Source organism: Triticum aestivum, chromosome 2B (assembly GCF_018294505.1).
Source record: "Triticum aestivum cultivar Chinese Spring chromosome 2B, IWGSC CS RefSeq v2.1, whole genome shotgun sequence".
Lineage (NCBI taxonomy): Eukaryota > Viridiplantae > Streptophyta > Magnoliopsida > Poales > Poaceae > Triticum > Triticum aestivum.
The window spans coordinates 531911234-531936820 of NC_057798.1; positions in this window are offsets into that span (position 1 = coordinate 531911234).

Sequence of the window (25587 nt, forward strand, 5' to 3'; positions counted from 1 at the left end):
TTGTCGGAGGCTCCCAAGTGACACCTAGCCAATCTAGGAGACACCACTCTCCAAGAAGTAACAAATGGTGCGTTGATGATGAACTCCTTGCTCTTGTGCTTCAAATGATAGTCTCCCCAACACTCAACTCTCTCTCATAGGTTTTGGATCTGGTGGAAAGAAGATTTGAGTGGAAAGCAACTTGGGAAGGCTAGAGATCAAGATTCATATGATAGGAATGGAATATCTTGGCCTCAACACATGAGTAGGTGGTTCTCTCTCAGAAATGGTAAGTTGGAAGTGTAGGTTTAGTCTGATGGCTCTCTCCACGAATGAAGAGGAGGTGGAGGGGTATATATAGCCTCCACACAAAATCTAACCGTTACACACAATTTACCAAACTTGATGGGACCGATTCAACAGACTCGGTCAGACCGACTTAACAAACCTAGTGACCGTTAGGATTTTCAGTGGGATCGACATGCAACTCGGTGAGACCGATTCGGTTAGGGTTAGGGCATAACGTAATCTCGGTAAGACCGATTACACAAACTCGGTGAGACCGATTTTGTTAATAAGCTTTCCAGAGAGTTGGTCAGGTAAACTCGGTGGGACCAATTTGCTCTTTTTGGTGAGACCAAAATGTTACAAAAGGGAAACAGAGAGTTTACATTGCAATCTCAGTGGGACCGATCGGTTAGACCGAAACATTACAAAGGGAAACAGAGAGATTACAATCCCATCTCGGTGAGACCGAGATCCCTATCGGTAGAACCGATTTGCCTAGGGTTTATGGCAGTGGCTATGACATTTGAAATCGGTGGTGCCGGATAGAAAGAATCGGTGTGACCGATTTTGGCTTTAGGTTTAGGTCATTTGTGGATGTGAGAGAGTAGTTGAGGGTTTTGGAGCATATCACTAAGCACATGAAGCAAGAGGCTCATTAAGCAACACCTCATCCCTCCTTGATAGTATTGGCTTTTCCTATAGACTCAATGTGATCTTGGACCACTAAAATGTAAAATGAAGAGTCTTGAGCTTTTGAGCTTGAGCCAATCCTTTGTCATTAGCATTTTGAGCGATCCACTTCCATCATCCATGCCATGCCATTCATTGAGCTTTCCTGAAATAGTAGTCTTGGAATAGCATTAGCTCAATGAGCTAATGTTGTTATGAATTACCAAAACCACCTAGGGATAGTTGCACTTTCAGAAAGTAAAATATCCTGCTGATTTTGTTGTTCTTGGTTCCCCACAAGATGACTTTTTCCCATCATATTTGGTAGACCCTTCTTGAATACTGTTAATGCTAAGATAGACTGCAAAAAGGATGTTGTTACCATTGGTTTGGGGGATATGTCTCATGAGTTTAATTTTGCTAAATTTCGTAGACAACCCCATGATAAAGAACTGCCTAGTAAGGATGAAATTATTGGTCTTGCTTCTATTGTCGTGCCTCCTAATGATCCTTTAGAATGATATTTGCTAGACCATGAAAATGATATGTTTATGAATGGAAGAAGGGAGATAGATGAAGCATTCTTTAAACAGGGACCTATTTTGAAACACAACTTGCCTGTTGAAATTCTAGGGGATCCCCCACCACCCAAGGGTGATCCCATGTTTGAGCTTAAACCATTACCTGATACTCTTAAACATGCTTATCTTGATGAAAAGAAGATATATCCTGTTATTATTAGTGCTAACCTTTCAGATCAGGAAGAAGAGAAATTATTAAAAACTCTGAAGAAGCACCGTGCTACTATTGGATATACTCTTGATGATCTTAAGGGCATTAGTCCCACTCTATGCCAACACAAAATAAAATTGGAGAAAGACACCAAACCAGTTGTTGATCACCAACGAAGGTTAAATCCTAAGATGAAATAAGTTGTAAGAAAAGAAATACTAAAGCTCTTGGAGGCAGGTATAATTTATCCCGTTGCCGATAGTCAGTGGGTAAGTCCTGTCCATTGTGTCCCTAAGAAGGGAGGTATTACTGTCGTTCCTAATGATAAAGATGAATTGATCCCACAAAGAATTGTTACAGGTTATAGGATGGTAATTGATTTCCACAAATTAAATAAAGCTACTAAAATGGATCATTACCCTTTACCTTTTATTGATCAAATGCTAGAAATATTATCCAACATACACATTTTTGCTTTCTAGATGGTTACTCTGGTTTCTCTCAAATACCTGTGTCAAAAGAGGATCAAGAAAAGACCACTTTTACTTGCCCTTTCGGTACTTTTTCTTATAGACGTATGCCTTTTGTTTTATGTAATGCACCTGCTACCTTTCAAAGATGCATGATGGCTATATTCTCTGACTTTTGTGAAAAGATTGTTGAGGTTTTCACGGATGATTTCTCTGTTTATGGATCTTCTTTTGATGATTGCTTGAGCAACTTGAATCGAGTTTTACAGAGATGCGAAGATACTAGTCTTGTCTTGAATTGGGAGAAGTGCCACTTTATGGTTAATGAAGGTATTGTCTTGGGGCATCAAATTTCTGAAAGAGGTATTGAAGTTGATAAAGCTTAAGTTGATGCTATTGAAAAGATGCCGTGTCCCAATGACATTAAAGGTATAAGAAGTTTTCTTGGTCATGCCAGTTTTTATAGGAGGTTCATTAAGGACTTCTCTAGAATTTCTAGGCCTCTGACTAATCTCTTACAAAAAGATATTCCTTTTGTCTTCGATGATGATTGTGTAGAAGCATTTGAAATACTTAAGAAAGCTTTGATTTCTGCACCTATTGTTCAGCCACCTGATTGGAATTTACCCTTTGAAATTATGTGCGATGCTAGTGATTATGCTGTAGGTGCTACTCTAGGACAAAGAGTTGATAAGAAACTAAATGTTATTCAATATGCTAGTAAAACTCTAGATAGTGCCCAGAGAAATTATGCTACTACTGAAAAAGAATTCTTAGCAGTTGTATTTGCTTGTGATAAGTTCAGACCTTATATTGTTGATTCTAAAGTAACTATTCACATTGATCATGCTGCTATTAAATATCTTATGGAAATGAAAGATGCTAAACCTAGACTTATTAGATGGGTTCTCTTGCTACAAGAATTTGATTTGCATATTATTGATAGAAAGGGAGCTGAGAACCCCGTTGCAGACAACTTTTCTAGGTTAGAGAATGTTCTTGATGACCCACTACCTATTGATGATAGCTTCCCTGATGAACAATTAGATATCACAAATGCTTCTCGTACTGCTCCATGGTATGCTGATTATGCTAATTACATTGTTGCTAAATTTATACCACCTAGTTTCACATACTAGCAAAAGAAAAAGTTTTTCTATGATTTAAGACATTACTTCTGGGATGACCCACACATTTATAAAGGAGTAGATGGTGTTATTACACGTTGTGTACCTGAGGATGAACAAGAACAAATCCTACACAAGTGTCACTCTGAGGCTTATGGAGGACACCACGCTGGAGATAGAACTGCGCATAAGGTATTGCAATCCGATTTTTATTGGCCTACTCTTTTGAAGAATGCCCGTAAGTTTGTCTTGTCTTGCGATGAATGTCAAAGAATTGGTAGTATTAGTAGACGTCAAGAAATTCCTATGAATTATTATCTTGTTATTGAACCATTTGATGTTTGGGGCTTTGATTATATGGGTCCGTTGCCTTCCTCTAATGGGTATACACATATTTTAGTTGCTGTTGATTATGTTACTAAGTGGGTAGAAGCTATTCCAACTAGTAGTGCTGATCATAACACCTCTATTAAGATGCTTAAAGAAGTTATTTTTCTGAGGTTTGGTGTCCCTAGATACCTTATGACTAATGGTGGTTCACATTTTATTCATGGTGCTTTCCGTAAAATGCTTGCTAAGTATGATTTTAATCATAGAATTGCATCTCTATATCACCCGCAGTCTAGTGGCCAAGTAGAACTGAGTAATAGAGAGCTCAAATTAATTTTGCAAAAGACTGTTAATAGATCTAGAAAGAATTGATCCAAGAAACTTGATGATGCATTATGGGCTTATAGAACTTCATATAAAAATCCTATGGGTATGTCTCCATATAAAATGGTTTATGGAAAAGCATGTCACTTACCTCTCGAACTTGAACATGAGGCATATTGGCCATTAAAGAGCTCAATTACGATTTTGAACTTGTCGGTGAGAAGAGGTTATTTGACATCAGCTCACTAGGTGAATGGAGAACTCAAGCCTATGAGAATGCCAAACTGTTTAAAGAAAAAGTTAAAAGACGGCATGACAAAAGGATACAAAAGCGTGAGTTTAATATAGGTGATTACATGTTGCTTTTCAACTCTCATTTAAGATTTTTTGCAGGAAAACTTCTCTCTAAATGGGAAGGTCCTTACGTTATCGATGAGGTCTATCATTCCGGTGCCACAAAAATCAACAACTTTGAAGGCACAAATCCAAAGGTGGTGAACGGTCAAAGAATCAAACATTATATCTCAGGTAATCCAATAAATGTTGAAACTAATGTTATTGAAACTGTAACCCCGGAATAATACATAAGGGACACTTTCCAGAACGTTTCAGACTCCGAAATGGAATAGGTATGTGGTACGGTAAGTAAACCGACTCCAAAACAGTTCTAGTAGCAGTTTCTCCGTTTTGGAATATTTAAGAAAATAGGAAAATAAGAAGTCGCCCGGGAAGGACACGAGGCGTCCACGAGGGTGGAGGGCGCCCCCTACCTCTCTGGACTCTGTTTTCTTGCATGATACTTCTTTTGGTTGGTAAAAAATCATTATATAATCTCCCGAAGGTTTTCACCACCGTATCACGCAAATATCCTCTGTCTTTGTTTCGAGCTGTTTTTCTGATAGATCTAGATCACCATGACGTCTTCAAGCGCCCCAAGGACAAGTTCTTTGAGAAGGTCATCAAGCCCTACCTCGCGGAGGTGCTACAACACCCTCAAACCATTGAGATGCATGAGGGGGTTCTGCACATCCGCGATGTTGAGAGACCAAGGAGGACCGGAAGCGTGGAGACAAGACTCAAAGCAATGGAACAACAAGTTTTCAAGTGCCAAGGGATGGTGGAACCTGGACTCAACGCCAACCAAATGATGATCGCGGAATTCACCAACAACCACAAGCTGGATGCCAAGAACATTGGGGAGACCATCTTCAAGCTTCATGAGAAAATCGAGCACCTCCAAGCCCAAATCTATGGCCTGCAAAACCAAAACTGTGAGTATGAATATAGATTCAAGAGGATGAGTTTGGCTGTAGATTTGAGGATCCCGGAGACTCGATCATCTTTCTATGATGGTGAGCCTATGCCTTGAAGACGGACGACAAGCCTACATCATCAACAACTCCGTCATCACCACCTCCGAAGAGGGAGACATAATCACATGGGTATGGGCACTCCCCTTGGCAACTGCCAAGCTTGGGGGAGGTGCCTCGGTATCGTATCACCATCACACTCTTATCTTTACCGTTTTACTTAGTTCAATCTTTTTAGTAATATCTTGATCTAGTAGAATAAAGTTTTGGTATGATCTAGTTTTGAGTTTTGCTTTATGATCCCTCTATGTAATCGAGTCCGTGAGCTATATATAATAAATATTAGTGTTGAGTCAAGGGCTTTGTTATCTTACTTTGATCTTGAGGGAATAAAAGAATAAAGAGAAATAAAGAGATCATATTGATCTTATGGAGAGTAATGACTTCACATATAAAGAGTATGATGAATAAAAGTTGTTGAGAGTTGGCAAACATAGTTTTGGTCATCGTTGCAATTAATAGCAAGTAATAAAGAAAGAGAGGTTTTCACATATAAATATACTATCTTGGACATCTTTTATGATTGTGAGCACTCATTAAAATATGACATGCTAAAGAGTTGATGTTGGACAAGCAAGACAACGTAATGGGTCATGTTTTCTTATATCCGAAATAAAGTATATTGTTATGGATCATCCAACATGTTGAGCTTGCCTTTCCCTCTCATGCTAGCCAAATTCCTTGCACCAAGTAGAGATACTACTTGTGCTTCCAAATATCCTTAAACCCAATTTTTCCATGAGAGTCCACCATACCTACCTATGGATTGAGTAAGATCCTTCAAGTAAGTTTTCTTGTTGCATGCAATAAAAATTGCTTTCTAAATATGTATGACTTATTGGTGTGGAGAAAATAAGCTTTATACGATCTTGTGATATGGAAGCAATAAAAGCGACGGACTGCATAATAAAGGTCCGTATCACAAGTGGCAATATAAAGTGGCGTTCTTTTGCATTAAGATTTCGTGCATCCAACCATAAAAGCACAAGACAACCTCTGCTTCCCTCTGTGAAGGGCCTATCTTTTACTTTTTGTCTTATACAATATGCAAGAGTCATGGTGATCTTCACCTTGCCTTTTTTTATTTTATCCTTTGGCAAGCACCTTGTGTTGGAAAGATCCTGATATATATATATATATATATATATATATATATATATCTAATTGGTTGTAGGTTAGCATGAACTATTATTGTTGACATTACCCTTGAGGTAAAAGGTTGGGAGGCAACACTATAAGCCACTATCTTTCTCTGTGTCCGATTAAAACTCCATACCCATAAGTATTGCGTGAGTGTTAGGAATTGTGAAAGACTAAATGATAGTTGAGTATGTGTTGCTGAAAAGCTCTTATATTGACTCTTTCTGATGTTACGATAAATTGCAATTGCTTCAATGACCAAGATCATATTTTGTTGGTTCTCAATGAAGTTTCTAATTCATACTTGACACTTTGAATAGATTGTTACTTTAACATAAGAAATCATATGATAAAATATATTTATGTTGCTGCTATAAGAATGATCATGATGCCCTCATGTCCTCATTTTATTTTATCAACACCTCTATCTCTAAACATGTGGACATGTTTTTCAATTTCGGCTTCCGCTTGAGGACAAGCGAGGTCTAAGCTTGGGGGAGTTGATACGTCCATTTTGCATCATGCTTTTATATCGATATTTATTGCATTATGGGCTGTTATTACACGTTATGTCAAAATACTTATGCCTATTCTGTCTTATTTTACAAGGTTTACATGAAGAGGGAGAATGCCGGCAGCTGGGATTCTGGGCTGGAAAAGGAGCAAATATTAGAGACCTATTCTGCACAACTCCAAAAGTCCTGAAACTCCATGAAAGTTATTTTTGGAACTAATAAAAAATATTGGGCGAAGAAAGTACTAGAGGGGGCCAACACCCTGGTCACGAGGGTGGGGGGCGCCCCCCTGCCTCGTGGACCCCCTGGTAGGCCTCCGGTGAGCATCTTCTGCTATATGAAGTCTTTTACCCTGGAAAAAAAATCATAAGCAAGCTTTTGGGACAAAACACCGCCGCCACGAGGCGGAACATTGGTGGAACCAATCTAGGGCTCTGGCGGAGCTGTTCTGCCGGGGAAACTTCCCTCCGGGAGGGGGAAATCATCACCATCGTCATCACCATCGATCCTCTCATCGGGAGGGGGTCAATCTCCATCAACATCTTCACCAGCACCATCTCCTCTCAAACCGTAGTTCATCTCTTGTATCCAATCTTTGTCCCAAAACCTCAGATTGGTACCTGTGGGTCACTAGTAGTGTTGATTACTCCTTGTAGTTGATGCTAGTTGGTTTATTCGGTGGAAGATCATATGTTCAGATCCTTAATGCATATTAATACCCCTCTGATTATGAACATGAATATGATTTGTGAGTAGTTACGTTTGTTCCTGAAGACATGGGAGAAGTCTTGCTATAAGTAGTCATGTGAATTTGGTATTCGTTTGATATTTTAATGAGATGTATGTTGTCTCTCCTCTAGTGGTGTTATGTGAACGTCGACTACATGAAACTTCACTATTATTTGGGCCTAGAGGAAGGCATTGGGAAGTAATAAGTAGATGATGGGTTGCTAGAGTGACAGAAGCTTAAACCCTAGTTTATGCGTTGCTTTGTAAGGGGCTGATTTGGATCCACATGTTTCATGCTATGGTTAGGTTTACCTTAATACTTCTTTTGTAGTTGCGGATGCTTGCAATAGGGGTTAATCATAAGTTGGATTCTTGTCCAAGAAAGGGAAGCACCCAAGCACCGGTCCACCCACATATCAAATTATCAAAGTAACGGACGCGAATCATATGAGCTGATGAAAACTAGCTTGACGATAATTCCCTTGTGTCCTCAGGAGCGCTTTTCTCCATATAAGAATTTGTCTAGGCTTGTCCTTTGCTACAAAAAGGATTAGGCCACCTTGCTGCACTTTATTTACTTTTGTTACTTGTTACCCGTTACGACTTACCTTATCACAAAACTATCTGTTACTGATAATTTCAATGCTTGCAGAGAATACCTTACTGAAAACCGCTTGTCATTTCCTTCTGCTCCTCGTTGGGTTTGACACTCTTACTTATCAAAAGGACTACGATAGATCCCCTACACTTGTGGGTCATCAGGCCCCACTGTGTTTGGGTGAGGTCCTCGAATTCCGGATTGTCAAACCGGCTTAGCGCGAATGCGGTATTGATACTGATCATGCTAATCCTGATTTTGGATAATATTCGGCAAAGGAACACTGCTCCAAACAATACAAGTAAGGGTGAAGAACTCACCTCAGAAGCCAAAGATTCGAAGGACGCCAGATGGTAATCCCTGACATCGGAGGCTAGTTCGGGCGCTACTGAGGGAGTTCTGTATTTAGAGGTCCTCGGGCCGCCAGCCCATTGCTTTTGGGCTGGACTGATGGGCTCCTATGGAGCCGAACTAGGGCGTGGACCGTGACCAGACAGGAGATCTTTGGATCCGTGGAGTGCCCTCCAAGTCAAGATTTAGCATGATCTTTCCTTTGTTGTAATCGGCCGCATGTAACCCTAACCCTGCTGGTGTCTATATAGACCAGAGGGTTTTTGTCTTTAGGGCTAGAGCAACATCCAATCCCTCCTCAACCTAGGGTTTTAGTTGCCTGATATTAAGGTAGATCGACCCTGTAACCATACTATGCACATAAAATACAATCAAGCAGGACGTAGGATTTTACCTCTTAGAGAGGGAACGAACCTGTAAACACCGTGTTCTTCCTCCCTTGTTCCCTAACGATCTAAGATCCACAGCTTGGAACCCCCTACCCGAGATCTGCCAATTTTGACGCTGACACTTTGGTTATCATGTGGTGTTCCTTTGCTTTGTGGTGTTTCACAAAACCCGGGATGCATCGGTATCCTCCCGAGTCATCACCATGCTCGTTATACCAAAATCCTCATTACCGGTTTTGTTCTTCTTTCTCGTTATTGTGTTCTGGCATCCCCGTGATGAAGTCACATGTGTCTGGCCGAATGATGATTGATGCCGTCACATCGAGAGGGCCCTAATAATATTTCTCCATCGTCGTAGGAGCTAATTCCACTCTTGAGCACTTGTTAAACTTTCCGATGAACTCGTAAGTCGTCATTATGATCACTGTGTTACAGGTGACATTTGAGCAACCCCAAAGCCCATTGTATAGTAAGAAGTCACCATGATACTCTTATGGTCAAAGGAGGAATATCACATGTTAACACTCTGTGTTATTACAATTGAAAGCAGACGATATAAACTCAACTCATGACAAACAAGTTTGGGTTGATTCAATATGATCATTCTTCTAGCGGCATGGTCTCAATGTTGTTTTAGGGTCATCATTACACTTAGCGATATCCTAAGATCCGGAAAACGTGATCACCAATAACACTTGAGCTAGTCTTAGAGGAGAGACTAAGAACCTTTTATTTTACCATTTATCATTTCACACGTGCATATGAGTTTTCCACGGAATCGCATATTCCAGGATCATAGCAGTTATAGCATGAAATATAAACTCTATAATTATGAATATGGAAATATAATAATACAAACACTATTGCCTCTAGGGCATATTTCCAGTAGTCTTTCCGACTGGTGCCCACTCCGACTCAAGCTACCCATGTTGTTGATGTTGCCTTAGGCCGTAAGACGTATATGCATAGGCCTTCCTAGGCTCTAGCTGTGTATTGTGTCACTGTGGGCCTACATGCTGGGAAATAACCTCGTCACTTGTCATCCGTGGTGGATGGGAGTATGTGCTAGCATTATTAGAAAAATTTCCATTACGACCGCTGAGTTTACCTCCTCCTCCTTTTTCTTAGAGGGGTGGGAGTCAAACATTGAGGCATATAGCATCGCTAAATCCGCTCTAGACCTTCCTGCTGGTCGCCATCTTTGGCTCCTTCAGCCTCCTGACATAAATTGTACCTCGTTGAATGTTGTTATTGATTAATAAAGTGGAGCGTGTTTTAGCCTTAAAAAACTTATCGTTCATGGTGGATGGGAGTAGTTGGCGGTAGATCTGATGGAAGCTCCCAGAATAAGCTCATGGGGCAGCTGGTTTCGACAAACATGGACGCTTGCTCTTCCTTTTCCCCTTGTTTTCATGGTGGTGGTTGAGGGGATGGGATTTAGTGTGTGATTTCCTTCATCAGACCGACTATCGCGTTGGTGATATGACTTCGACAATGGATCAGACGCAAAAGCAGCTACTCCAATCTAGGCATATCTTCTACGTTGGTTGCTTGTGAAGATACAATGCCAACATATGCTTTTGGGCATCATGAGATGGATGTTGGCCTTCACCTCATCATGGACCGTTCTAGTCGAAGGGTGCCAATTTTTCCTCATGGCAAGAAAGTCGATGAGGAGGTAGTGTGGCTTTGGATCCGCGTCCGTTTCTTCCTTCTCTGATATCGGATGGCAGTGGAGCGATAACGAGGTTATCATCCCAAGTGGTAGTGTCCCCGATGATGGCAGCCTTGGTATGTGGCTGAAGTTACGAAGATGATGGACTGCATTGCACTCTACAACCCATGTCCAGGGTCTTTTGTAAAGTTTGTGGGCTGAGTTGTAATTTATCTTTTCATGAGGGTCTTGTGGAGAGATGACAGTTTGCAAAATTAATGAATTGTCATGGGTCCTTCTAGACCCATCTCTTGTTTTTCTTAATAATGTAGTGAAGCAAAGGTTGGAACATGCGCTCAATCGATTATACCCATTAGCAGCATTGTTTGCTTCTTGACATTTTTTTCTTAGCCAAACTATTCCTATGGGAATAAACTTTGCATGGATACTACACAGATAATTTTTATGTTCTGTTGCCCCTAAGTAATTAAAAGCCTACATGCTTGTCAGGTCAGCATGCTCATTTTATTCACGATAGAATGAGCTAACATTACCCATTGGGACACTCCTTCAACCCAAAATTTCATGGACGATGAGTCTTTTGGGTTGGCTTCATTTTTTTAAGGCAACCTCGCAAATCTTTATTCAAAAAGTCACAATGTTAAAAGGGATGAACAAAAGATCACCTGGGTGGCCTAACCACTAGTACAATGAGTTGCTATACAAACGGTTTTTAATCCCTTTTCATGACAGCATTTTGAACCATCGCCTCGTGAGTGTGGGCGATAGGGGGGGCCTTCCCACACGACCCAGAAACCGTCGGGGATAGGCCCTACAATCACAGACACTTGGCAAAATGAGATCGTGTGCGACAGGCGAGCGATCAAATACAATTATACATGCCCAATCGGTTTTGGTCATAAGTAAATCCCACACAGTCAGTCCCAGACAAACATTTTCATTCGTATGTACATCCCATACAGTCAATCCAAGGAATACATTTCTGTTCGTATGTACATCCCATAGAGTCAATCCAAGAAGTACATTCCCGTTCATATGTACATCCCACACAGTCAATCCAGGGAAAGCGTTTTTGTTCGCACGTACATCACACACAATTTTCCCCATTAAATTGTTTGTGATGGTGTTACCATTGCGAACAATATCAAAAATTTATTGTTTGCATTATTGAATGCATCACACATGGTGCGTAGAACAAACTGTATGGCATAGGTTGTCCATCGCACACACTTTTTATGTGGTAAATGTTTGCACAAGGTGGCCTAATGCAAACAGTTTTCAAGAGGAAGTCGTGTGTGATTGTTCATTGATCCAACATGTTTTATTCCTAGAAATTGTGTGTGTTGTCTGAGGTCATCGCCCACAGTGTTTTCTCAATAACCGTTTGCAATAGAAAACCCCAATTAGTAGGCTAATTGGCCTATTATTAATAATCCATTTATTAATATAGATGACATTTCATATTAAGCACACAATATGTTTCATTTTCGTATTAAGGAAGCATGATTTCATAATTGAAATACATCAGAGTACAACATCATATAGCTTCAGCACTCAGCTACCCCATTACACAACTACACCAGCACCAAGTTTCACATGCAACATCTATAACCTTTCAAAATTAGCATCATAGACGGTACATAGACAGATGAATCTCATCTGGAAAACTGCTGAAGCGGTAGGTAAATATTGAGCCTTCATTGATGTTGAAAATCTTTGCAACTTTAGGCCAGTGCCTGTGGATGATTGACTGTCCATCCTTCGTCCTCTTCAGGAAGACTTCAATATTGAACCGTGGGTGTTGTATGAATACCTTCCTCGCCTCCTGACCATATAGGTGGTTTGAGAGGTAATCATCAGTGAACTACTTTGGAAAGGCCTGAAAACAAGGATATGCATAAATATCTTCTCTATATTTGAAATGGCGCAAAGGAATAAAAAGACAAGATATAATAGTTAGTACCATCCTATGGTGAACTGATGTCTTCTTCATTGTGCCAGATCTTGTTGTTTTTTGTCACTAATTTCTTTATACTAACAATCTTTCTGAGTTTCTTGACTTGGCTGATATTCATTGACAACTCATTCCCCATATGCAAAAAGGGTCGAACAGTGGGTGAAAACCTCTGATAGCAGGACCTACATGTGCAATACCAAATTTTTAAAAACCTAAATATTAGAATGGTTCCTGCAATTGCACAATAATGTGCTATTAGACAAAGGACCATGCATGTGCAAACCTTGATTGTAAACCTCAATGCTTCCCAATGTTTCCCTGCAACACATATAAGGTAGTTAGTGATCAGGTTAAGTGAGGGTTGGCATGCTATAAGTAAAATATGTTGATGAAAAATAAGCACATTGTAGATTCATCAGATTAATTTGAGCCACATGGAGAACCCATTTATCCAAACCAAGCATGATTAAGAACTAGGAAATATAGCAATTGTATATGTTTTTCATGTATTTGTACATCCAAATTCGATTTATTCCTCACATGTATAACAATACAAAATTCTACCCACAACAATTGGACATCGAATTGCAGAATTGAATCAAAGCAGTTAACTAAACACCAGAACAAATGAATCAAACATTAACTGAGCACCACATTGCACAATATAACATACTCTTAATAGAAGATCAGACAGTTAACCAAACCAAGCATGCTTAACAACTTGGAAATATAGCAATTGTATCATGTATTCAGTACAACCAAATTCGATTTATTTCTCACATGGTAGACAATAACAAAATGCACCCACAACAATTGAACATCGCATTGTAGAATTGAACCAAATATTTAACTAAACACCACAACAAATGAACCAAACATTAATTGAGCACCACATTGCACAATATATAACATACTAGAAGATCACACGGTTAACCAAACCAAGCATGCTTGACAACTTGGAAATATAGCAATTGTATTTGTTTCTCATGTATTTTGTACAGATAAATTCGATTTATTTCTCACATGGAAGACAATACAAAATTCCACCCTGATGAATTGAACATCACATTGCAGAATTGAACCAAACAGTTAACTGAACACGACAACAAATTAACCAAACAGTTAATAAGTGAGCACCATATTGCACGACATATAGAACATATACACTAGAGCAACAGATTGCATGGTAAAAGTAGATAGGACAATTCAATTTTTAAGGAAAGGCAGGAGCACCACATGCAACGGGTAAACCGAGCATGCTTAACCGGCGTAGCTAGCTAACTGAACATAGGTCCTTATAGTGAGCTAATAAGACAAGCTACTCCTCATCGTCGGCGATATCGATGATGATTGGCTCCTTGGACATGGAAGAGGGCGATGCCTCCACATTGTGGGTGACCTCCTCATAGTGGTGAGTTGCCTGAGCCGCTCCGGGCACCAACCTGCTGGCTCTCGAGTTGAGGTAAGCACGGGCACGCTGAGAAAACACCTCGTAGTCTTCGTTGAAGGCACCGACGGTGGCCTCGAGGAAACGCCACAAACTGCCGTTTAAAGCAGCCAACCGCGTCGCGGCGTTGGTGCTCGAGGTGTCGGTAGTGGCCTCGACGGCGAGGTGCTCCTCCAAGATCTGGGTGTCGGCACGAATGGCAGCCATCGCAACCTCATCCACGCGTGCGGCCGTGATTTGCTTCTCCGCTGCCAAATGCTCCTTGAGCTCCTGGCTATACTGCATGCACCATGGCTTAGGGCGGCGCGTATTTGGGGCAGGGGTTGGTGATTTGGTTGGAAGGTGTTGCACCGTCGGTCAGGCCATGTGGGGTGTATAAGGAGGAGGAGGAGGATGGGGGTCGGGTGTGGATTACCTACTTGGATCGAGGAGGCCGAGCAGCATGAAGGAGGGTTGCCAGCGAGGAGGCGGCGCTGCAGGCAATGAGTGAAGATTTGAACTTGGAAAGGAAGGTGAAAGCAGGGGAGATGTGGTTTTTGGTAAGGGCGAGGGGGCGGGGAGGTAGATATTTCCGCGGAAGCCAAAATTTTTGGAATGGTGCAGCGAAAAACCGGCGTATAAAGTGTCATCAGACACGGTCCCTTATTCAGCACTATGTACGATATGTGAACATCACAAACGATTCATATAGCTTACCCCGTGTGTGATGAGTTTGAACATGCAAATTTTGGTCCGAATATCCCTGGTTACAGTGGTTGTCCATGCCATTACATAATTTGGGTACAGAAAGGAGCCTACAACACACCCACACTTCTTAATCTAGCAAGCTCAGCAATTAAATAGGGCTAGCTGAGCTAAACATTACCCTAACAAATTAAAGACCAACACTCTAAATTAAACAAAGAGCATTACTCCGGCTAGCGCTCGTCGATCTCCACCGCCTCCTCCATGTCCACCTCGCGCCCTACGATCTCCTGGGGAAGGGGCTCCATGGAATCAATCGCACCATACTCGGCAAGCATCTCGCCATCCGTGTCCATCACCTCTTTGGAAAAGGCCGCCACGAGCTGGGCGTGGGCAGCCGCGATCTGGGCATGGACGGGCTCCGTCGTCGCAAGGTATGCCACAAACAAATGGGTGACTCCTTGAATGCTCTCGGAGATTGCCAACTCTTTGGCCGTGGGTTGCCGACCTTTATCGGAGAAGCTTTCTTTGATTCATGCGGTGACCGCCACGAGCTGGGCGTGGGCGGCCTTCACATGGTCGTGGGCAGCCTCCATCAACGCTAAGGCCGCTGCTGTGGCACAGATAGTTGTTGTGCTGCTCTCGCCAGTTGCTATCCCCGATGCAGATGTTGTTGCTGATGACCCACAAGTATAGGGGATCTATCGTAGTCCTTTCGATAAGTAAGAATGTCGAACCCAATGAGGAGCAGAAGGAAATGACAAGTGGTTTTCAGTAAGGTATTCTCTGCAAGCATAGAAATTATAGGTAATAGATAGTTTTGTGATAAGATAATTTGTAACGGGTAACAAGCAATGAAAGTAAATAAAGTGCAGCAAGGTGGCCCAATCCTTTTTGTAGCAAAGGACAAGCCTCGACAATTTCTTATAATGAGAAAAGTGCTCCTGAGGACACATGGGAATTATCGTCAAGCTAGTTTCATCACGTTCATATGATTCGCGTTTGGTACTTTGATAATTTGATATGTGGGTGGACCGGTGCTTGGGTACTGCCCTTTCTTGGACAAGCATCCCACTTATGATTAACCCCTATTGCAAGCATCTGCAACTACAAAATAAGTATTAAGGTAAACCTAACCATAGCATGAAACTAGTGGATCCAAATCAGCCCCTTACGAAGCAACTTATAAACTAGGGTTTAAGCTTCTGTCACTCTAGCAACCCATCATCTACTTATTACTTCCCAATGCCTTCCTCTAGGCCCAAATAATGGTGAAGTGTCATGTAGTCGACGTTCACATAACACCACTAGAGGAGAGACAACATACATCTCATCAAAATATCGAACGAATACCAAATTCACATGACTACTAATAGCAAGACTGCACCCATGTCCTCAGGAACAAACGTAACTACTCACAAAGCATATTCATGTTCATGATCAGAGGAGTATTAATATGCATTAAGGATCTGAACATATAATCTTTCACCAAGTAAACCAATTAGCATCAACTACAAGGAGTAATCAACACTACTAGCAACCCACAGGTACCAATTTGTGGTTTTGATACAAGATTGGATACAAGAGATGAACTAGGGTTTTGAGAGGATATGGTGCTGATGAAGATGTTGATGGAGATTGACCCCTCCCGATGAGAGGATCGTTGGTGATGACGATGGTGATGATTTCCCCCTCCTGGAGGGAAGTTTCCCCGGCAGAACAGCTCCGCTGGAGCCCTAGATTGGTTCCGCCAAGGTTCCGCCTCGTGGCGGCGGAGTTTCATCTCGTAAGCTTGCTTATGATTTTTTCCAGGGTAAAAGCCTTCGTATAGCAGAAGATGGGCACCGGAGGGCCACCAGGGGGCGCAGGAGACAGGGGGTGCGCCCAGTAGGGGGGGGGTGGCGCCCCCACCCTCATGGCCAGGGTGTGGGCCCCCTCGGGTACTTTCTTCGCTCAATAATTCTTACTAATTCGAAAAATGACTTTCGTGGAGTTTCAGGACTTTTGGAGCTGCGCAGAATAGGTTTCCAATATTTGCTCCTTTTCCTGCCAGAATCCCAGCTGCCGGCATTCTCCCGCTTCATGATAAACCTTGTAAAATAAGAGAGAATAGCCATAAGTATTGTGACATAACATGTAATAACATCCCATAATGCAATGAATATCGATATAAAGGCATGATGCAAAATGGATGTATCAACTCCCCCAAGCTTAGACCTCGCTTGTCCTCAAGCGGAAGCCAAAATCAAAAAATATGTCCACATGTTTAGAGATAGAGGTGTCAATAAAAATAAAATACGGACATTAGGGCATCATGATCATTCTTATAACATCAACATATATAGATTTTTGTCATATGATTTATTATGCTCAAGTAACAATCTATTCACAATGTCAAGTATGGTTCAGAAACTTCATTGAGAACTAACAAACTATAATCTCAGTCATTGAAGCAATTGCAATTTATCATAACATCAGAAAGAGTCAAGAATAGAGCTTTTCAGCAAGTCCACATACTCAACTATCATATAGTCTTCTACAAGTGCTAACACTCACGCAATACTTATGGTTATGAAGTTTTAATCGGACACCGAGAAAGATAGGGGCTTATAGTGTTGCCTCCCAACGTATTCACCTTTGGGTTATGTCAACAATAATAGTTCATGCTAACTTACATCCAATTGGATATATATATCAGGATCTTTCCAACACGAGGTGCTTGCCAAAGGATAAAATGAAAAAGGGAAAGGTGAAGATCACCTTGACTCTTGCATAAAATAAAAGACATAAAGTAAAAGATAGGCCCTTCGCAGAGGGAAACAGAGGTTGTCATGTGCTTTTAGGGTTGGATGCACAAAATCTTAATGCAAAAGAACGTCACTTCATATTGCCACTTGTGATATGAACCTTTATTATGCAGTCCGTCGCTTTTATTACTTCCATATCACACGATTGTATAAAGCTTATTTTCTCCGCACTAATAAGTCATACATATTTAGAGAGCAGTTTTTATTGCTTGCAACATGACAACTTACTTGAAGGATCTTACTCAATCCATAGGTAGGTATGGTAGACTCTCATGGCAAAACTGGGTTTAAGGATATTTGGAAGCACAAGTAGTATCTCTACTTGGTGCTAGGAATTTTGGCTAGCATGAGGGGGAAAGGCAAGCTCAACATGTTTGAAAGATCCATGACAATATACTTTAATTGAGATGTGAGAAAACATAACCCATTACGTTGTCTTCCTTGTCCAACATCAACTCTTTAGCATGTCATACTTAATGAGTGCTCACAATCATAAAAGATGTCCAAGATAGTATATTTATATGTGAGAACCTCTCCTTCTTTATTACTTCCTATTAATTGCAACGATGACCAAAACTATGTTTGTCAACTCTCAACAACTTTTATGCCTCATACACTTTATATGTGAAGTCATTACTATCCATAAGATCAATATGAACTCTTTTATTCTTTTTATTCTTTATACTTTCTCAAGATCATATCAAGATAGCAAAGCCCTTGACTCAACACTAATATTTATTATATAGCTCACACACTCGATTACATAGAGATATCGCAAAGCAAAACTCAAAACTACTTCATACCAAAACTTTATTCTACTAGGATCAAGATATTACTAAAAGGATCTAACTAAGTAAAATGGTAAAGATAAGAGTGTGATGGTGATACGATACCGGGGCACCTCCCCCAAGCTTGGCAGTTGCCAAGGGGAGTGCCCATACCCATGTGATTATGTCCTCGGAGGTGATGAAGGTGGTGATGATGATCGTGGATAATCGCACATCGAGCGTAAAAGTTCCTCCAACTTGCGGATAATTCCCTTGAGTCCGGCAATATGATCCTTCAACAAAATATTTTCCCGTGTGAGATACTTGTTTTGTATGTGAGCTAACTCAATCATCTTGAAAGCTTCAATCTCAGTTGGGGTAAAGAGGTTAGGTAGAGGTTGAGGAATATTTTATTCTTTCGCCGCCGGAGCTTGATCCTCCATGGCCTTCTTGATCCCTTCATCTTTGTTGATCAACCCCGGTTCTTCTCTTTTCAACTCTATCTTCAATAGCCAAGCATCCTTGTATTCATTGTTGACGGAGGGTGACATCATGAGGCTCTAGATCTGTCAGGAAAACAGCTCAAAACGAAAACAGAAGATTTTTGCGTGATACGGTGCTCAAGACCTTCGGGAGATTATATAATGAATTTTTACCGACCAAAAGAAGTATTGTGCAAGAAAACAGAGTCCGGGAGGCACACGAGGTGCCCACGAGACAGGGGGGCGCGCCCAGTAAGGGTGGGCGCGCCCTCCATGCTCGTGGAGGCCTCGTGTCCTTCCTGGATTACTTCTTGCTTCCCAAAATTATTAAATATTCTAAAACGGAGAAAAAATGCCATTATAATTGTTTTGGAGTCGGTTTACTTACCATACCACATACCTATTCCTTTTCGGAGTCTGAAACATTCTGGAAAGTGTCCCTTATGTATTCCTTCGGGGTTACGGTTTCAATAATATTGGTTTCAACATTTATAGGATTACCTGAGATATAATGTTTGATTCTTTGACCGTTCACCACCCTCGGACTTGTGCCTTCGAAGTTGTTGATTTTTATGGCACCAGAGCGATAGACCTCCTTGATAACGTAAGGACCTTCCCATTTAGAGAGAAGTTTTCCTGCAAAAAATCTTAAACGAGAGTTGAATAGAAACACATAATCACCTACGTAGAACTCACGCTTTTGTATTCTTTTGTCATGCCATCTTTTAACTTTTTCTTTGAACAGCTTGGCATTCTCATAGGCTTGGGTTCTCCATTCATCAAGTGAGATAATGTCAAATAACCTCTTCTCACCGTCAAGTTTGAAGTCATAGTTGAGCTCTTTAATAGCCCAATATGCTTTATGTTCAAGTTCAAGAGGTAAGTGACATGCTTTTCCATAAACCATCTTATATGGAGACATACCCATAGGATTTTTATATGCGGTTCTATAGGCCCATAATCCATCATCAAGTTTCTTAGACAAATTCTTCCTTGATCTATTAACAGTCTTTTGCAAAATTAATTTGAGCTCTCTATTACTCAACTCTACCTGACCACTAGACTGTGGGTGATAAGGAGATGCAATTCTATGATTAACATCATACTTAGCAAGCATTTTACGAAAAGCACCATGAATAAAATGTGAACCACCATCAGTCATGAGATATCTAGGGACTCCAAACCTAGGAAAAATAACTTCTTTAAGCATCTTAATAGAGGTGTTATGATCAGCACTACTAGTTGGAATAGCTTCTACCCACTTAGTAACGTAATCAACAACAACTAAAATATGTGTATATCTATTAGAGGCAGGAAAAGGTCCCATATAATCAAAGCCCCAAACATCAAATGGTTCAATAACAAGAGAGTAATTCATAGGCATTTCTTGATGTCTACTAATATTACCTATTCTTTGACATTCATCACAAGACAAGACAAACTTACGAGCATCTTTGAAGAGAGTAGGCCAATAAAAACCGGATTGCAATACCTTATGGGTAGTTCTATCTCCAGCATGGTGTCCTCCATATGGTTCAGAGTGACACTTGCGTAGGATTTGTTCTTGTTCGTGCTCAGGTACACAACGTCTAATAACACCATCTACTCCTTCTTTATAAAGGTGTGGGTCATCCCAGAAGTAATGTGTTAAATCATAAAAGAACTTTTTCTTTTGCTGGTATGTGAAACTAGGTGGTATAAATTTAGCAACAATGTAATTAGCATAATCAGCATACCAAGGAGCAGTACGAGAAGCATTAATGACCGCTAATTGTTCATCAAGAAAGCTATCATCAATAGGTTGTGGGTCAGCAAGAACATTCTCTAACCTAGACAAGTTGTCTACAACGGGGTTCCCAGGTCCCTTTCTATCAATAATATGCAAATCCAATTCTTGGAGCAAGAGAACCCATCTAATAAGTCTAGGTTTAGCATCTTTCTTTTCCATAAGATATTTAATAGCAACATGATCAGTGTGAATAGTTACTTTAGAATCAACAATATAGGGCCTGGACTTATCACATGCAAATATAACTGCTAAGAATTCTTTTTTAGTAGTAGCATAATTTCTCTAGGCAGTATCAAGAGTTTTACTAGCATACTAGATAACATTTAATTTCTTATAAACTCTTTGCCCTAGAACAACACCTACAGCATAATCACTAGCATCACACATAATTTCAAAGGGTAAATTCCAATCAGGTGGCTGAACAATAGGTGCAGTGATCAAAGCTTTCTTAAGTATTTCAAATGCTTCTACACAATCATCATCAAAGACAAAAGGAATATCTTTTTGGAATAAATTAGTCAGAGGCCTAGAGATTTTCGAAAAGTCCTTAATGAACCTCCTATAAAAACCGGCATGACCAAGGAAACTTCTTATACCTTTAATGTCCTTGGGACATGGCATCTTTTCAATAGCATCAACTTTAGCTTTATCAACTTCAATACCTCTTTCAGAAATTTTATGCCCCAAGACAATGCCTTCATTAACCATAAAGTGGCACTTTTCCCAATTCAAGACGAGACTAGTGTCTTCACATCTCTCCAAAACTCGATCAAGGTTGCTCAAGCAATCATCAAAAGAGGATCCATAAATGGAGAAGTCATCCATGAATACCTCACAAATCTTTTCACAAAAGTCAGAGAATATAGCCATCATGCATCTTTGAAAGGTAGCAGTTGCATTACATAAACCAAAAGGCATACGTCTATAAGCAGAGGTACCAAAAGGGCAAGTAAAAGTAGTTTTTGATTGATCCTCCGCTGATACAGGTATTTGAGAGAAACCAGAATAACCATCTAGAAAGCAGAAATGTGTATGTTTGGATAGACTTTCTAGCATTTGATCAATAAAAGGTAAAGGGTAATGATCTTTCTTAGTAGCTTTATTTAATTTATAGAAATCAAATACCATCCTATAACCTGTAATAATTCTTTGCGGGATCAATTCATCTTTATCATTAGGAACGACAGTAATACCTCCCTTCTTAGGGACGCAATGGACAGGACTTACCCAATCACTATCAGCAACGGGATAGATTATACCTGCCTCTAGGAGCTTTAGTATATCCTTTCTTACCACTTCTTTCATCTTAGGATTTAACCGCCGTTGAGGATCTCTAACTGGTTTGGCATCTTTCTCCACTTTTATTTTGTGTTGGCATAGAGTGGGACTAATGCCCTTAAGATCATCCAGAGTATATCCAATAGCAACACGGTGCTTCTTCAGAGTTTTCAATAATCTTTCTTCTTCCTGCTCTGAAAGGTTAGCACTAATAATAACAGGATATATCTTCTTTTCATCAAGATAAGCACATTTAAGATTATCAGGTAATGGTTTGAGTTCAAACACGGGATCACCCTTGGGTGGAGGGGGATCCCCAAGAATTTCAACAGGCAAGTTGTGTTTCAGAATAGGACCCTGTTGAAGGAATACTTTATCTATTTCCCTTCTTTCATCCATAAACATATCATTTTCATGGTCTAGCAAATATTGTTCTAACGGATCAGTAGGAGGTACGGAAATAGAAGCAAGACCAATAATTTCATCCTTACTAGGCAATTCTTTATCACGGGGTTGTCTACGGAATTTAGCAAAATTAAACTCATGTTTCATATCCCCTAAGCCAATTGTAACAACATCCTTTTCACAATCAATCTTAGCATTAACAGTATTCAAGAAGGGTCTACCAAATATAATGGGACAAAAGTCATCTTGTGGGGAACCAAGAACAAGAAAATCAGCAGGATATTTAACTTTCCCAAACAGGACTTCAACATCTATAACAATCCCAACTGGTGCAATAGTATCTCTATTGGCAAGCTTAATAGTAACATCAATACCTTCTATCTCAGCGGTGCGATATCATGCATAATTTCTTCATATGAGGAATGAGGTATTGCACTAGCACTAGCACCCATATCACATAAGCCATGATAACAATGATATCCTATTTTAACAGAAATAGCAGGCATGCCTACAACAGGTCTATGTATCTTAGCATCTGGTCTAGCAATATTAGCGGCCTGTTCACAGAAGTAAATAACATGCCCATCTATTATCATCCAAGAGATCTTTAACCATAGCAATACTAGGTTCAACTTTGATTTGATCAGGAGGAGTATATGTTCTAGTATTACTCTTACGAACCACAGTTGAAGCCTTAGCATGATCCTTTATCCTAACAGGGAAAGGTGGTTTCTCAACATAAGTAGTAGGAACAATAGGATCATTATACGTGATAGTCTTTTCTTCAACTGTAATAGGTGCAACTACTTTTACTTCAACGGGAGGATTATATTTAAACCACTTCTCCTTAGGGAGATCAAGTGAGCAGCAAAAGATTCACAAAAATAAGCTACTATCTCAGAGTCAAGTCCATATTTAGCGCTAAATCCACGAAAAGCATCGGTATCCATAAAAGATTTAACACAATCAAATTTAGGTGTCATACCTGACTCCTTACCATCGTCGGAACCCCAATCTTCAGAGTTGCGTTTAATTCTTCCCAATAAATCCCACTTGAATTCAGTAGTCTTCAGCATATAAGAGCCAGCACAGGAAGTATCAAGCATGGTGCGATCAATGAGAGAAAGCCGAGCATAAATTTTTTGAATAATAATTTCTCTTGAGAGCTCATGATTGGGGCATGAATATAACATTGACTTAAGACTCCCCCAAGCTTGAGCGATGCTTTCTCCTTCGCGAGGCCAAAAATTATATATATAATTACGATCACGATGAACAAGATGCATAGGATAGAACTTCTGGTGAAATTCCAATTTCAATCGTTTATAGTTCCAAGATCCCGTATCATCACATAGCCTATACCATGTCAATGTGTCTCCCTTCAAAGATAAAGGGAAGACCTTCCTCTTAACAACATCATCGGGTATACCTGCAAGCTTAAATAATCCACAAACTTCATCCACAAAGATAAGGTGTAAGTCGGGATGCAATGTTCCATCTCCTGCAAAAGGATTAGCTAGCAGTTTCTCTATCATACCCGAAGGAATCTCAAAGTAAATGTTTTCAGTAGGTTTAGTAGGTTGAGGAGAAACTCTTTGCTCTACTGGTCGGGGCGAAGATGCCCCAAACAAGCCCCTCAAAGGATTAGTTTCCATAGTAAGGAGTGACAGAAAATTTCAGCACACTATATAAATGTTTCCTTACCAAGTTCCACTCACCAAAGGCACTTCACTCCCCGGCAACGGTGCCAGAAAAGAGTCTTGATGACCCAGAAGTATGGGGGATCTATCATAGTCCTTTCGATAAGTAAGAGTGTCGAACCCAATGAGGAGCAGAAGGAAATGACAAGCGGTTTTCAGTAAGGTATTCTCTGCAAGCACTGAAATTATAGGTAACAGATAGTTTTGTGATAAGATAATTTGTAACGGGTAACAAGCAATGAAAGTAAATAAAGTGCAACAAGGTGGCCCAATCCTTTTTGTAGCAAAGGACAAGCCTGGACAATTTCTTATAATGAGAAAAGCGCTCCCGAGGACACATGGGAATTATCATCAAGCTAGTTTAATCACGTTCATATCATTCGTGTTCGGTACTTTGATAATTTGATATGTGGGTGGACCGGTGCTTGGGTACTGCCCTTTCTTGGACAAGCATCCCACTTATGATTAACCCCTATAGCAAGCATCCGCAACGACAAAAGAAGTATTAAGGTAAACCTAACCATAGCATGAAACTAGTGGGTCCAAATCAGCCCCTTACGAAGCAACTTATAAACTAGGTTTTAAGCTTCTGTCATGTGATAGCCTGGCTTATTAAGGATGGTAGACTACTCATATCAATAAGGAATTCCTTCTTTTCCGGGAGCCCATTCGGAAATAACTCCAAAGTTAAGCGTGCTCATCTTGGGGTAATTTCAGGATGGGTGACCGACCGGGAAGTTGCTCCCGGGTGCGCACGAGTGAGGACAAAGTGCGCAGAAAAGACTAGTATTGATCTGTGAGGCCAGTCTAGATCCCGCCAGGAGTAACAATCACCGGTGGGTGTGTCTGGGGCGTTACAAGTTGGTATCAGAGCCGACCCTCGCGGTTACACGGATGTTTGCGGACAGGTGCCCGGTCATGTTGTGCATGACGTTTGTGACCCGTCATGGCACACGGCATGTGCTACGTCTTGAGCTTGCGTTGGTTTTCCTCGAAGAGGAGAGGGTGATGCAGCAAAGTATAGCGTAAGTATTTCCCTCAGTTTTGAGAAGCAAGGTATCAATCCAGTAGGAGGCTCCTCAAAAGTCCCACGCACCTACACAAACAAACTGAGAACTCGCAACCAACGCAATAAAGTGGTTGTCAATCCCTTCACGGCCACTTGCGAAAGTGAGATCTAATAAAGATAGTATGATAAGATAAATATATTTTTGGTATTTTGTAATATAGATGCAAATAAAGTACATGGAAAGCAAATATGATAAGAGATAGACCCGGGGGCCATAGGTTTCACTAGAGGCTTCTCTCAAGATAGCATAAGTATTACGGTGGGTGAACAAATTACTGTCGAGCAATTGATAGAAAAGCGCATAGTTATGAGATTATCTAGGCATGATCATGTATATAGGCATCACGTCCATAACAAGTAGACCGACTCCTTCCTGCATCTACTACTATTACTCCACACATCGACCGCTATCCAGCATGCATCTAGAGTATTAAGTTCATAAGAACAGAGCAACGCATTAAGCAAGATGACATGATGTAGAGGGATAAACACATGCAATATGATATAAACCCCATC